Raw genomic sequence first — 13,880 nt, 5'->3', positions numbered from 1 at the left:
TTGGAGCAAAACTAGAACTTTCCCATCAGGAAAACTCATATTCAGAAATAAAATAATGCAGTAAAAAATGTTCTTGTATTTGTAAAGTGGCGTGTACCCCGCTACTGAGGCGCATGGGGCTTGGAACAAACAGCTAAACTGTAACACCACAAAACAGACTACATAAAAACAAATAAAGATCTTAACAAGGGAGGTGACAAACTAGCTTCGCTAAAAACTTGAACTAATTGAATCTTTCTGCATGTTATGTAACACTTTTCCAGACCCCCACCTCATTATCACCAGAAGATGTTATTTCTTTTTCTTCTTCCCAGTTTCTGTGGCTCGGTAAACAAAGGTGACACATACATTTTTCAATTGACATGAATTTTTTCCCCCCTAGTGTTTCAATATGAAAGTTTACAGCTAATTGAACATGGAACTATAGACAGGTCAATACTACAGTTTAAACAATGTGGGCCTCATTCTCTTGTCTTGCATTTGGTGCAGTCATTTACATCTATGCAAGAGTGTAAGGCTGAAAAGCTCTACCAAATCAGGATGAAATCCACTTTGTACTCAATTTACTCAGGTACATCTGATAAAACAAGGGGTAAGGCACTGGAGAATCCGATTCTTCTATCTCCTAGAAAGATACAGGATGCTTTTGGGCCCCACACTACAAGAAGGATGTGGAAAAAGTAGAAAGAGTCAATGGAGGGCAACAAAAATGATTAGGCGGCTGGAGCACATGACTTATGAGGACAGGCTGTGAGAACTGGGATTATTTAGTCTGCAGAAGAGAAGAATGAGGGGGGATTTGATAGCTGCTTTCAACTACCTGAAAGGGGATTCCAAAGAGGTTGGATCTAAACTGTTCTCAGTGGTAGCAGATGACAGAACAAGGAGTAATGATCTCAAGTTGCAGTGGGGGAGGTTTAGGTTGGATATTAGGAAAAACTGTTTCTCTAGGAGGGTAGTGAAGCACTGGAATGTGTTACCTAGGGAGATGGTGGAATCTCCTTCCTTTGAGGTTTTTAAGGTCAGTCTTGACAAAGCCCTGGGTGGGATGATTTAGTTGGGGATTGGATCTGCTTTGAGCAGGGGGTTGGACTAGGTGACCTCCTGAGGTCCCTTCCAACCCTGATATTCTATAATTGTATGATTTTTCCCCATGTTGCCTCCTCATACTTGGGAGGAGCTCACAATAAACACCCACAGAGCTACCTCATTATCCTCCTTCAAAGCCCACTTTAAAATTCCTGTTTGCCGTGATGTCTACAAAAACTTGACAAAAGTTAGGCTGCTGGTGTGCTGAGACCGTTGCCTGTCATGCTGACCAACATTAGCTCATTGTTTCCTTGCACTCCCCCATCTGTCTCTTTGTCTGTATCCTTTCTGTTGTCTCTTGTCTTATACTTAGTTTGTAAGCTCTTCGGGGCAGGGACTTTTTGTTCTGTGTTTGTACAGTGCCCTGTACAATGGGGTGCTAGTCCATGATTCAGGCCCCCAGGTGCTACAATAATACAAATAATGATAATAATACTTCCCTATAGTAATTACTAATTAAAAGTATTTTGTACTCATTTGAATGTTTAGTAGTTTAAAAAGTGACGTGCAATTTAGTACAAGATTTTAAAGTAACATGCTGTCACTTCTTTGCTTCTATGGCATTGTGACAGGGTGTACAACCCTGCACTGGTAAGGCAAAGGTTAAAGAGCTGCTTTGGGCCCAAGAGGCCACACCCCCTCACCCCTGCTGGGCATGCTCCCAGTGGAGGAATCATTTAAAAGGGAATTGTGACGTTGCACCTGTGAAAGTAGAGTGAATTATATTGAAATTATAATTCATTAAAGAAATGCTGCTTGAAGGGTTTGTTGAAATATAGTTGTCAGGAAGAGAAACATTAAGGAGTGTGAGACAATGGGTCCTCAAACTAATTAACTTAGAGCTCCTACTGAGCTAGGAGATTGGTAAACGTTAGTATGCAAATAAGGTATGTATGTATATTTGTCAGTTTCTGCGTCCTTTTGTCTCTTATGTTAAATTGACTTTCCCTTATCTGTTTAAATAAGTTAGCTTGAGCTTTTGCAGGAGGCTCACACATCTGGGTGCACTGGCAAAGCGCTTTGCTCATAAACAGAGTGGTCTGACAAATTCAGTGAGTCTTGAATCTGACTTTGACAATTTGGAGGTTCCACCGAGATGGCAACCGTCTTCACTGGGGCCGTGTGACTCCTGACCGTTCTTAGGACGGCCGTGGCAAGCTGGCACCTGGGCGTTTGGCCCGAGCGGTCCTCCACCAGAACGGAAGGGTGCATGACCACAGTGAAGTCTACGCCATCGAACCTGTTGGTTCCCACTCTGTTCTGGTAGGGATCCCGGGATCTGACATCAGGAATCTGGTCAGGTAATTATTTCTGTGTTTTGTCCGGACTGAGGACTGTCTTGTCTCTGTGTCTATCCGTCCTCCCTGTGGTGTGTTTGAGTCTGGGCGCCATCTCCGTCCGGGGATCGGCTGACCAAAGGGTTCCTGTCCCCACAGTCTGAGTGAGTGAAATCTGCACAATCGTAGCCGCACCGCGCCTTGGGTAAAACCCTTGGTGTGAAAGCAAGGGCGATTGAGGCAGTAGTCTGTGGGCTCCTTTTGTGTGTTGCACTGGGCATCGCTCTGACGAACCCGACTTTCCTTCTTGTGTGATTGGTGTGTAAAGTCCTCCTGTATGAGTAACCAGACGTCTAAGTCGGGACAGTTCCATAAAGGAACACCGGCTCATTTTAGGTATTTTAGGAAGGGTCCGGACGCCTGTAAATTTCTGGAAAAATGGTCTAGGCTAACTCAGGAGAATCCCAAAATTCAGTGGCCACTGTTAGGATCTTGGGACAAAGACCGAGTAGACATCTTAAAAGACAAACTCGGCCAACCTAAAACTAAATTGGCAAAAGGAGAGGTTGATTGTTTCATGCAGTGGTGGGAAGAGGCAAATCATAGGTGGACAGAATCAAAACTTGCCTCTCTCAAAGATTCAAATGATAAGTTAAAAGCTTTATTAGAAGCCTCCTCTCCCACTGCTAGACCGAGCGCTCCCCTTTATCCCGTTCTCCGAGAAAACCAGGATCGATCCCATCCCCCTTCATACTCCCATCTCATAGGACGAAGAAAACCCCTTGTTAAATTCTGGGGATGATGATGAGGAAGATGCATTAATTGGCCTGGCATCCTTGCATCGGATCAATAGGCGGTCACAACAACTCCAAGGGGTCTCCAGTTCAGACCAGTCCGGATCGTCCAATACCGCCCAGGCCCATTTCTCCGGTACCACTCAGACCCATAAAGAAAACCCCCCCGTTCCCCCGAAACCCTCCAGTCTGCCTGACTCCTCTGTTTATCCCCATACATACGAAGATAGCCTGGACACTGATTGGGCCCAACGCTTACACTCTGGCTCTAAACCTATCCAGGCTCCCCTCCGAATCCTGCATACTGGGGGCCAACAAGAGGGTCCCACTTGGAGCTATAAACCCTGGACTCGTACAGAGCTCCTTTCAATTGTAAAAGGCTTTCCAAAGCCCCTGGAAAATCCTACCACATTTGCAGAGGAATTTTTGTTAGTGTGCGACACCTATGAACCCTCTGAGGCAGACCTCCTGCAGCTGTGCAAGCTACTGGTAACCCCTAGCGAGCATGGAAAATGGCTCACAGCAGCCAACTGGCCCATCAGTGAGCGCCATTCAACTTTACCAGACACCGGTCCTGATGCTGAATACTGGAAAAAGTGTAAAGACCGAGCTAAAAACCTATATGAGGCCATCCCTCGAGTATGGACTCCAAAAACAAACTGGACAGCCATACATTGCTGTATACAGCGACCGGGAGAAAGTCTGGGTGACTATCGCATCCGACTGACTGATGTTTTTCTGCAACATTCTGGTATACAGCAACCGGGTGAAAATGGGAAGGGCGCCCTGGCTCATGCGTTTGTTAATGGCCTCCTACCTGCTATTGGCAGTATGCTAAAGTGAATAAGTATTGGGTGGGAAACTGAAACCATGGATAAATTGCAATCAGTGGCAGAATACTGCCATCGCACTCTAAAGGGAAAGGAGGAACAATCTTCTCAAAAGTTAATGGCCCTGCAAATACAGCATTATTCAGGGCAAGGTAAACAGTACCGGGGAGGGGGACGTGGTCACGGGAGGGGCTGTGGAACTGGATTTTCGGGTTTTGGGGGTGTTTGTAATTACTGTAAACAACCCGGACATTGGAAAAACGAGTGTCCGCGCCGGCCTAATAGCTCTGTAAACAACCAGCTAGACCCCCTGTCTGCACAGCCCGACAGTCCCCAGATTTACTTTGTCCCACAGCAATGACAGAACACCAGGGAACCTCAGGAAATTTTAGCTCCTTTACTACCTCTCACTCCCACGGGTGAATGTGTTTTGACTATTAATGATCTTTCTCTCCCTTTCCTTGTTGATACGGGAGCTTCGCTCTCTGCAGTTTGTACTGCCGACCTGCCTGAGGTTCCCCACTCCGAAAAAACCATATCCGCTGTGGGCATTACGGGAGTCCCAACGCCTTATCCCCTTTCAAAACCTCTACCAGTCCAGGTTGGTCCCCTTTCCGCGGACCATGCATTCCTCCTCTCGGATTCCACTCCGGTGAACCTTTTGGGTCGGGACCTGTTATATAAACTTGGCTGTACCATCTACTGTTCCCCGGATGGTGTCTACTTACAAATCCCCCAGTCCTCTCTGAGTGATTCTGTAGCCTCCCTGCTGTCTGAAACTCCCCTTTCCACTCCGGTTCCCTGCTGCCCATTGGTCCCATCCCTTGAACACCTAATTTCACAGGTCCCTTCCTCTCTGTGGCCAACCCACCCGTCTGAAGTGGGCCGTTTACATACTTACCCCGTCTGCATTATTCTTGATTCCTCCAAACCTCTGCCTCGCCTGTCTCAATACCCTTTAAACCCCAAAGCAGAGGCTGGAATTGCTCCAGTCATGACCGCCCTGCGGGAACAAGGCATTATTATCCCCTGCTCCAGCCCCTGTAACACCCCTATCCTCCCAGTTCGAAAAGCTGATGGTAAATCGTGGCGGTTTGTTCAGGATCTTCGGGCCATTAATCGCATTGTCATGCCTGCCTTTCCTGTTGTCCCTAACCCAGCGACGATTGTGGCTTCTATCCCACCAGATGCAACTCATTTTACTGTTGTTGATTTGTGCTCTGCTTTCTTTTCTGTCCCGGTTCACCCTGACTCCCAGTTCCTGTTTGCCTTTTCTTACAAGGGGCAACAGTACACATGGACCACACTGCCCCAGGGGTATACTGAAAGCCCGTCATATTTTTCCCAAGTATTAGCCCGAGATCTTGCTGACCTTGTTTTCCTGTCCAGGTCCACACTAGTCCAATATGTAGATGATCTACTCCTCTGTTCCCCTTCATTGTCTGCCTCTGAAACTGACTCTTTAGTGCTCCTTACTGCCCTAGCAAATAAGGGTCACAAAGCTTCTCGCTCTAAACTACAACTCTGTCAAGCTTCTGTCACATACCTTGGCTCTCTCCTCTCCCAGGGTTCCCGTGCACTTTCTCCCACCCGCGTCCAAGCTATCCTTAGCTTTCCCCGACCCTGCTCCCCACGCCAGGTCTGGAAGTTTTTAGGCATGGCTGGATTTTGCAGACAGTGGATTCCCCAATATGCCTCCCTTGCAAAACCTCTCCAGGAACTCACTCAATTCTCTGTGCCTGACCCCATGCCGTGGCCACCTGAGGCCAATTCTGCCTCTGTTTCCCTCAAACAGGGTTTGGCTTCTGCCCCTGCCTTAGGGCTGCCTGACTATTCTAAGCCTTTTACCCTTTTCTGCCATGAACAATCTGGGTGTGCACTTGGAGTTCTCACTCAGATGCACAGAGAAAAGAACCGCCCAGTGGCTTATTTCTCTGCCACTTTAGACCCTGTTGCCCAAGGCTTACCCCCCTGCCTGCGTGCTGTGGCTGCTGCAGCATGTCTAGTCGAAATATCTGATTCCCTTGTTCTCCACTCTCCTCTTACCCTCCTGGTCCCTCACTCTGTAGAAACTCTCCTGCTACAACGTAACACAGGCCACCTCTCCTCTGCCCGCCTTACCAGGTACGAACTTTTACTACTATCAGCTTCATATATCACCATAAAGTGTTGTTCTCAGTTAAATCCTGCCACTCTCTTTCCTTTGTCTAATGACGGTGATCCCCACGACTGCCTTGCAACTGTCTCTGCTGTCACCGTCCCGCGCTCTGACCTTTCTGATGTCCCTCTCCCTAATTCTGACCTTATTTTATTTACTGATGGTTCCTGTTTTCGAGATGACCAAGGTTGTCTCCTTGCAGGATACGCTGTAGTTTCACTCTCTGAAACCCTGGAAGCTGCGCCTTTACCTTCTGTAACCTCAGCACAAGTCGCTGAATTAGTTGCCCTCACCCGTGCCTGCTTTTTGGCGGAGGGACGCTCCGCCACCATTTACACTGACTCCCGCTATGCTTTTGGGGTTGTACATGACTTTGGTACCCTCTGGCAAACTCGGGGTTTCCTTACTTCTGCCGGTACCCCTATTAAAAATGGGTCCTACATCGCTGCCCTCCTGTATGCAGTTTTACTTCCATCTGCCCTAGCTATTGTTAAGTGCCCTGGCCACTCAATGGCGGATACTGATGTTGCTAAAGGTAACGCATTTGCTGACGCCTCTGCTAAACATGCTGCTGCCATAGAACCTTCTCCAGATGCATTTCTAGGTTCCCTTTCTGTTTCTATACCGCCGCTGTCCCTCACTGACCTCACCCTGCTCCAAGACTCTGCCCCAGAAACCGAGAAAGAATCCTGGGTTGCCCAAGGTTGCTCTCTACATCCCGATTCTCTTTGGTGCTCGCCTACTGGCGCCTTTGTAGCCCCTTTTTCACTCTACCCGTCTCTGGCCGCCCTGCTACATGGTGTTTCGCATGTCGGAAAGGAGGGGATGGTCTCTGCTGTAACTAAGACAGGATGGTGGGCCCGCCATTTTAGCTCTTTTGCAGCCCGCCACTGTGCAGCCTGTACCATTTGCCAAAGCCATAATATTGGTAAACCTGTAAAAGTGGCCCAGGGGTTCCGGGGCCTGCCTCAAGCACCGTTCTTGCATTGGCAACTTGATTTTGTACAAATGCCTAAGTGTCAACAATATGAATTTATATTGGTTATGGTATGTTTATTCTCTGGTTGGATTGAAGCTTTTCCTTGTCGCAAGACTGACTCACTGTCTGTTGCCAAATGTTTGTTAAATCATATTATGCCTGCCAAGGGAATTCCTGCTACTCTGTCCAGTGATCAGGGTACACATTTTACTGGACAACTTGTTCAACACCTGGACCGTATATTGCATATCAAACACCTGTTGCACTGTCCCTACCACCCACAGAGTGCAGGTGCAGTTGAAAGACGAAATGGCGTACTTAAGAATAAGCTTGCTAAAATTTGTGACTCTACAGGATTAAGCTGGCCAGTAGCCTTACCATTAGCCCTTATGGACATGAGATCCATATGCCATCCCAAAGGCATAAATTAAGTCCCTCTGAAATTGTTATGGGATGCCCTATGCGAGCTATGACTACCATTACTCCTGTTCCAGATTTGAACTTGACTCACAGTGTGCTCCTTCAGTATTGCAAGGGACTAATGCAAGCTGTAAGTCACTTCCATTCACAGGTTCGAGCCGCCTGGCCCACGGAACCCACCTCTGTCGCTTGCCACAACCTCAAGCCAGGTGACTGGACCATCATTGAAAGCACGCCTTGGAGCCCCGGTGGAAGGATCCTCATCAGGTACTGCTTACTACACAGACAGCTGTTAAACTATCTGGCATCGCAGCATGGATACATGCTTCACAGTGTAAGAAGGCACCATCCCCAGAGAACCAATCATCACCTCAGGACAACACAGAGTCAATTTTGACTCCAGAAGACGATGTAGAGGAATAGTCTGCAATACCTTACAGGTACCTTACAATACCTCTCGTAAGGGTTGCAGAAGCAGACGACGAACAAAAAAAAGCAGTAGCGTGCCTAGCGCCTACTGCCTGGTGGGCGTAAAACCGTGACTGCAGTTCCCTCAGTTGAGGTTGTCAGAACCAGAAGAAGCCTTGCCTCCAACATGCGCCTCTGCCTGTTCCTTGGCTGCTGGGGAGACCACGATGACAATTCTTTTATCCAGCAGCAGGTGTGGATAGCTCAGACCCTTAATATTTCTAATTGCTGGGTCTGCAGCCACATCGCAGCCCACTCTCAAACTGGTGTTCCTGTCCTGACTATCCCACTCAAGTCCCCAGACCTCACTGGAGGGCCTTGTCCGTTTAACAAAATATGGAACAGCAATGACACTTGGGAAGCGGTGGGAATAAATGCATCTAAATGGATAAGTGTGGTGGAGGGAAAAGGTCATTGGTGTTGGGTGTGTAATGGGACAGGGCTGAATCTGGGGAAAAGCCGTTGCCTTCAGCATATTGTGGCCAATGGTGTATGGGATTATTCAAACAAAATTAAAAAGTGGCGGGCCGGGTATGGAGATATGAATTTTTTCTCAACCTGGGATCAAACAGAGAAATCAATCTCATGTTCCCCCTACAGTAACCTTAGTGAAAACAATACAATCTTTCAATGTCATGCAAATAACACCACTCCTCGTAAGGAGAATTACCCTGTACCCTTTGGGGGATACTCCTCCTCCTTTGCAAACACCTATATGACAAATGGGTGCAACTGACCCTTCCCGGCCTTCATAGGCCATCACTGGGTGTGTGGGACCAGAGCTTATACCGCACTACCAGCTAATTGGTCAGGAATCTGTTATCCCGCCCGACTCTTCCCACAATTCCCAGTGCTAGGAACCTTCCCTCGAGAATGCCTCCGCAATTTCAGGCGAAAAAGAAGGGACTTAACAGATGCCCAATGGTATGTAAATAACATAAGCCCCTTAACCTGGGAAGAGGCCATTGGCGGTTCCTTAATACCATTACGGGGAGTAATACACCATGCAAAAAGGCTCCTAAGATTACAAGCAGTAGTTGAAATAATGGCAAATGAAACCGGAGAAAGTTCAAGAGCCCTGGCCAAAGAAACAGGGGCAATCCGACAGATGGCCCTCCAAAACCGTCAGGCATTGGATATAGTGCTGGCGGCAAAAGGAGGGACTTGTGCTCTCATTGGAAAAGACTGCTGTGTGTATATTACCAATGAGGTAATAGATCGTGCTAGCCACTTAGAACAAATCGCATATCTTCCCCACGAAGAGCCAAGTTCTTTATGGAAGTGGCTAAGTAACCTTTTCAATTTCTCTGGCATAGGAAACTGGTTGTTTCAGGGAGCCCTAACTCTCCTGTTTGGAATCCTAATAATTTTTGTATGTTTTCAGTTACTTTCCTGTTGTATCCAAAATTGTGTCAGGCATGCTACACAGATAGCTGCCCCAAACCAGAGTGCTAATTTGATGATTTTAAATATCACTGATGAACAAAGAGATAAAGAACGATTGATATGTGGAACCCAATAATTGTTGGTCATTGCGTAGCTTGACCAAAAGAAGGGATTGTGAAAGTAGAATGAATTATATTGAAATTATAATTCATTAAAGAAATGCTGCTTGAAGGGTTTGTTGAAATATAGTTGTCAGGAAGAGAAACATTAAGGAGTGTGAGACAATGGGTCCTCAAACTAATTAACTTAGAGCTCCTGCTGAGCTAGGAGATTGGTAAACGTTAGTATGCAAATAAGATATGTATGTATATTTGTCAGTTTCCGCGTCCTTTTGTCTCTTATGTTAAATTGGCTTTCCCTTATCTGTTTAAATAAGTTAGCTTGAGCTTTTGCAGGAGGCTCACACATCTGGGTGCATTGGCAAAGCGCTTTGCTAATAAACAGAGTGGTCTGACAAATTCAGTGAGTCTTGAATCTGACTTTGACACACCCCATAATGCTTTATGGAAATATGATTATGAATGTAAATATGACATAACTGGAATATGTTTTATGCTACATGTAACATATCTCTTCAAAAGTTATAATCTACTGAATATATTCATCCTATTTGTATCCATGTATTATTTTTTATATTAGAAGTTATGAATAATGGCTGTGTACTTGTTTGAGTTTAAGTAGCCTTAGTAAAGCATTTGGTCAGCTTCTTGAGAAAGGAATGTGCAAATTAAGTGCCCAATCAAGAAACACTTAACTGACAATGGATCTTGGAAGAGTCCAATCCACATAAGAAGTCTTCTTGGAGACATTCAAGATAGCATGTGGGCAATGACTGCTGACTGGACCCCAATGGGAGATGGGCACCTGAGTGTTAGAGACAGGAACACTTCTGAAGTTGTTTTCAGTGAAGCCTGCAGCTGTTGGGAGACGTGGTTCAGACCTGGGTCTGGGTTTGTAACAGGCTAGCGTGTCTGACTCAAACTGGCAAGGTTCTGGAGTCCCAAGCTGGCAGTGAAAAGGGTTAGAAGTAGTCTCAGCACATCAGTTGGCAGTTCCCAAGGGGGTTTCTGTGATCCAACCCACCACAGGAGTGACTCAGCTCCATCTGGGCTGACTGAGGAGGAGAGTGGTCGCATGCAGCAGCCTCCTGTGGAGAAGCCAGTGGGATTCCAAACACCCAGGACCAGACCTCTTAGCCAAGCCCCTGGGAACCCTCCAACCAAGGGCGGTGGCTCGCTACCACCAGTGGAAGTGGCTCCAGAGACAGACCAAAGGACAACCCAGGGGGATCCCCAGGCCAGACTGCAGCAACAACAGTGGGACTGGAACAAGGGTCAGAAGTGACCCAGGGAGCATGCACGAGGGCACCAGACTCTCAGTCACAGATGGGGATTTTGTTTTAAAGGGCTCTGGGTCAGAACCTGGTGGAGTAGGATGGGCCAGGGTTCCCCAACCCCACCCCAACCCCTGAGCTATAGGTGCTAGGCAAGGCGGCTTTAGCTCTTACCACTGGGCAATGCTTTCTGTACTGTTGCCACTAGGTAAGGTGGCCTGGAACTCTTACCATTGGTTGATTGTAGGATGTAATATGTAGAATGTATATTTTAGGTGTTGGGACATGTGAAAAGATGCCTGCTTGTCTGGCAAGGAAAGAGAACAGCCAGATAAAAAGATGAACCAGCAATCCAATCAGGTAAACAATTGAGTTAGCAAATTAATCTTAGTGCTGATCAGAAAAAGTGTTTATACAATATAGAGCGAATGACTTTGTAACAGCATATTTAATGCAAGCACCTGAACATGGAGGGTGTGCTTGCATTTAACCCTATGCTGTGCCCCAAGTGCACTGAAGCAGCAAATAAACAACACACTTGTTCAGCTCAAGAGTCTGTCTGTGAACCCGTGCATTCTGGGTGGCGGGAAAGAACTGCTCAATAGCAACACTTCCTGAACTGTGGAGCTTTTGCCAGTGGGAAACATTCCCCTGAATTATAACCACCAGGTGTGACGGATCCGAGACTACCATCCGTAGGCAGTACTGCCAGCTGTGGCCAGAACACACGTACTTACCTCCTGACTGGCATTAACATCTGCCTAGCTCATCCTTCACTTGCAAGCCGTGATGGTGGTGGAACGGAAAGTGATTTAGTTAATCACTTCATGTTAAATGCTTTTTTATCCTCCCTAAGTCTCTTTTAATAAATTTATTTTTGTTACAAGGGAAAGACAAGTCCTAGGACTTTGCTGAATGGTTCATTAGGAGCCTGTCACATATTTCCTTTTTCAGCAGGTGGCTTAAACTGTTTTAATTAGCTGGAAGGCCCAGCTATGCTCTCGGGGAGGAATGTTCTCACAATTACAGTAATTGCTCAGTTACTTGTACTCAAGAAGGAAAAAGAGAGTGAGAGAAATTTGAATCTGCTGACGCAGAGTTCTATTCTATTTCGATTCCCATATGGCGCTCATCCCCATAGTACGTGAGCACCTCCGTTGGTTGCATTCTCTGTCTTTACCCTCTGTGACAGGGTCGGGCCAGATGGCTACAGGAGAGTAATAGAAGGCAGATATATTAGCCCCAGGTTAAGTAGGTCCCTTTTCTCTGGGTAAGGTAACAGGGAAGGTTCCAGAACAATCAGGAACCTTCTGGAGACAATTAAGACAGACAGGCTGATTAGAACACCTGCAGCCAATCAAGAAGCTGCTAGAATCTATTAAGGCAGGCTAATCAGGGCACCTGGGTTTAAAAAGGAGCTCACTTCAGTTTGTGGTGTGTGTGCGAGGAGCTGGGAGCAAGAGGCACTAGGAGCGGAGAGTGAGAATGCGGACTGTTGGAGGACTGAGGAGTACAACCATTATCAGACACCAGGAGGAAGGTCCTATAATGAGAATAAAGAAGGTGTTGGGAGGAGGCCATGGGGAAGTAGCCCAGGGAGATGTAGCTGTCGCACAGCTGGTCCAGGAGGCACTCTAGACAGCTGCATTCCACAGGGCCCTGGGCTGGAACCCGGAGTAGAGGGTGGGCCTGGGTTCCCCCCAAACCTCCCAACTCCTGGTCAGACACAGGGGGAGTCGACCTGGACTGTGGGTTCAGAAAAACGGCTAAGCTAAGGGCTGCCGTGAAGCTCCAAGGTGAGCAAATCCGCCAATAAGTGCAAGAACCACCAAGGTAGGAGGAGGAACTTTGTCACATCTCAGAAAGAGGACATGGGGTAGAGGCAGACAGATCCCATGTGTACCACCACATACATCATAATAAAGTAAGAATGACACTCTTTATTTATTGGGGATAGTATTTCTAGTGACATAATGATGGTGGGTTTTTTGTTTGTCTTTCATCCGGGTGACAAAAGTGGAGCTGTTAGATAATAATTTTATAAACACAGTACGTGACCTGGTCAGAGAGGGAAAGTTAGTCTATATTGGGTTATACATCTTTTCTGTTTTAATGTATTGACCTTACTTATAATGAAGAACACTGGAGCTGTGGGAAGTGAAACAAATGGCTTTCCAGATAAGAACATTGAAGTTTCTATTAAAAGGTCAAGCTGTTAGCTTCTGGTATCATAGAATCATAGAATATTAGGGTTGGAAGAGACCTCAGGAGGTCATCTAGTCCAACCCCCTGCTTAAAGCAGGACCAACACCAACTAAATCATCCCAGCCAAGGCTTTGTCAAGCCAGACCTTAAAAACCTCTAAGGATGGAGTTTCCACCACCTCCCTAGGTAACCCATTCCAGTGCTTCACTACCCTCCTAGTGAAATAGTGTTTCCTAATATCCAACCTAGACCTCCCCCACTGCAACTTGAGACCATTACTCCTTGCTCTGTCATCTGGTACCAATGAGAATAGCCTAGCTCCATCCTCTTTGGAACCCCCCTTCAGGTAATTGAACCAGGCTGCTATCAAATCCCCCTCACTCTTCTCTTCTGCAGACTAAATAACCCCAGTTATATCCTGTCTCCAACCAGTTACAAACCTTGTCTGGCTAGCTGGTAAGCTGGAGATCAAAAGACTAGAGCTAAAAAGCCTTTGAGGAGAAGACGGAGGAACACTTATCAGAAGCCACCTGCGGAGACACACTGACACACAGAGACTCTGGGAAGGAAGCGTGAAGGAACTGGGCCTTCCCAGATCCAGGGAATGGCAAATCTTAGGGGAAAACTAAATATGCACACAATCTGTTTAATAGCTTGCAAGATGTTTTCTCTTAAATGTTTTTTACTCCAAATAAAGGATACTTTACTTTAAGAAAGCTCTTTGGTCACTGCGTACCGCTGTCATTGTCCTGGAGGAAACAGAACTGCTGGGTCTGAGTCCACATTACACTTGCTGAGGTAATCACAGTTGATATAGCCCAGGGCTTGGTCTGAGAGTGGGAAAATCATGTGATTCCATCACAAAAGAGGTGATGATCCAA

The sequence above is a fragment of the Chelonia mydas genome, chromosome 2, assembly GCF_015237465.2.
Source record: "Chelonia mydas isolate rCheMyd1 chromosome 2, rCheMyd1.pri.v2, whole genome shotgun sequence".
NCBI classification, from domain to species: Eukaryota; Metazoa; Chordata; order Testudines; family Cheloniidae; genus Chelonia; species Chelonia mydas.
This window is presented reverse-complemented; position numbering follows the sequence as displayed.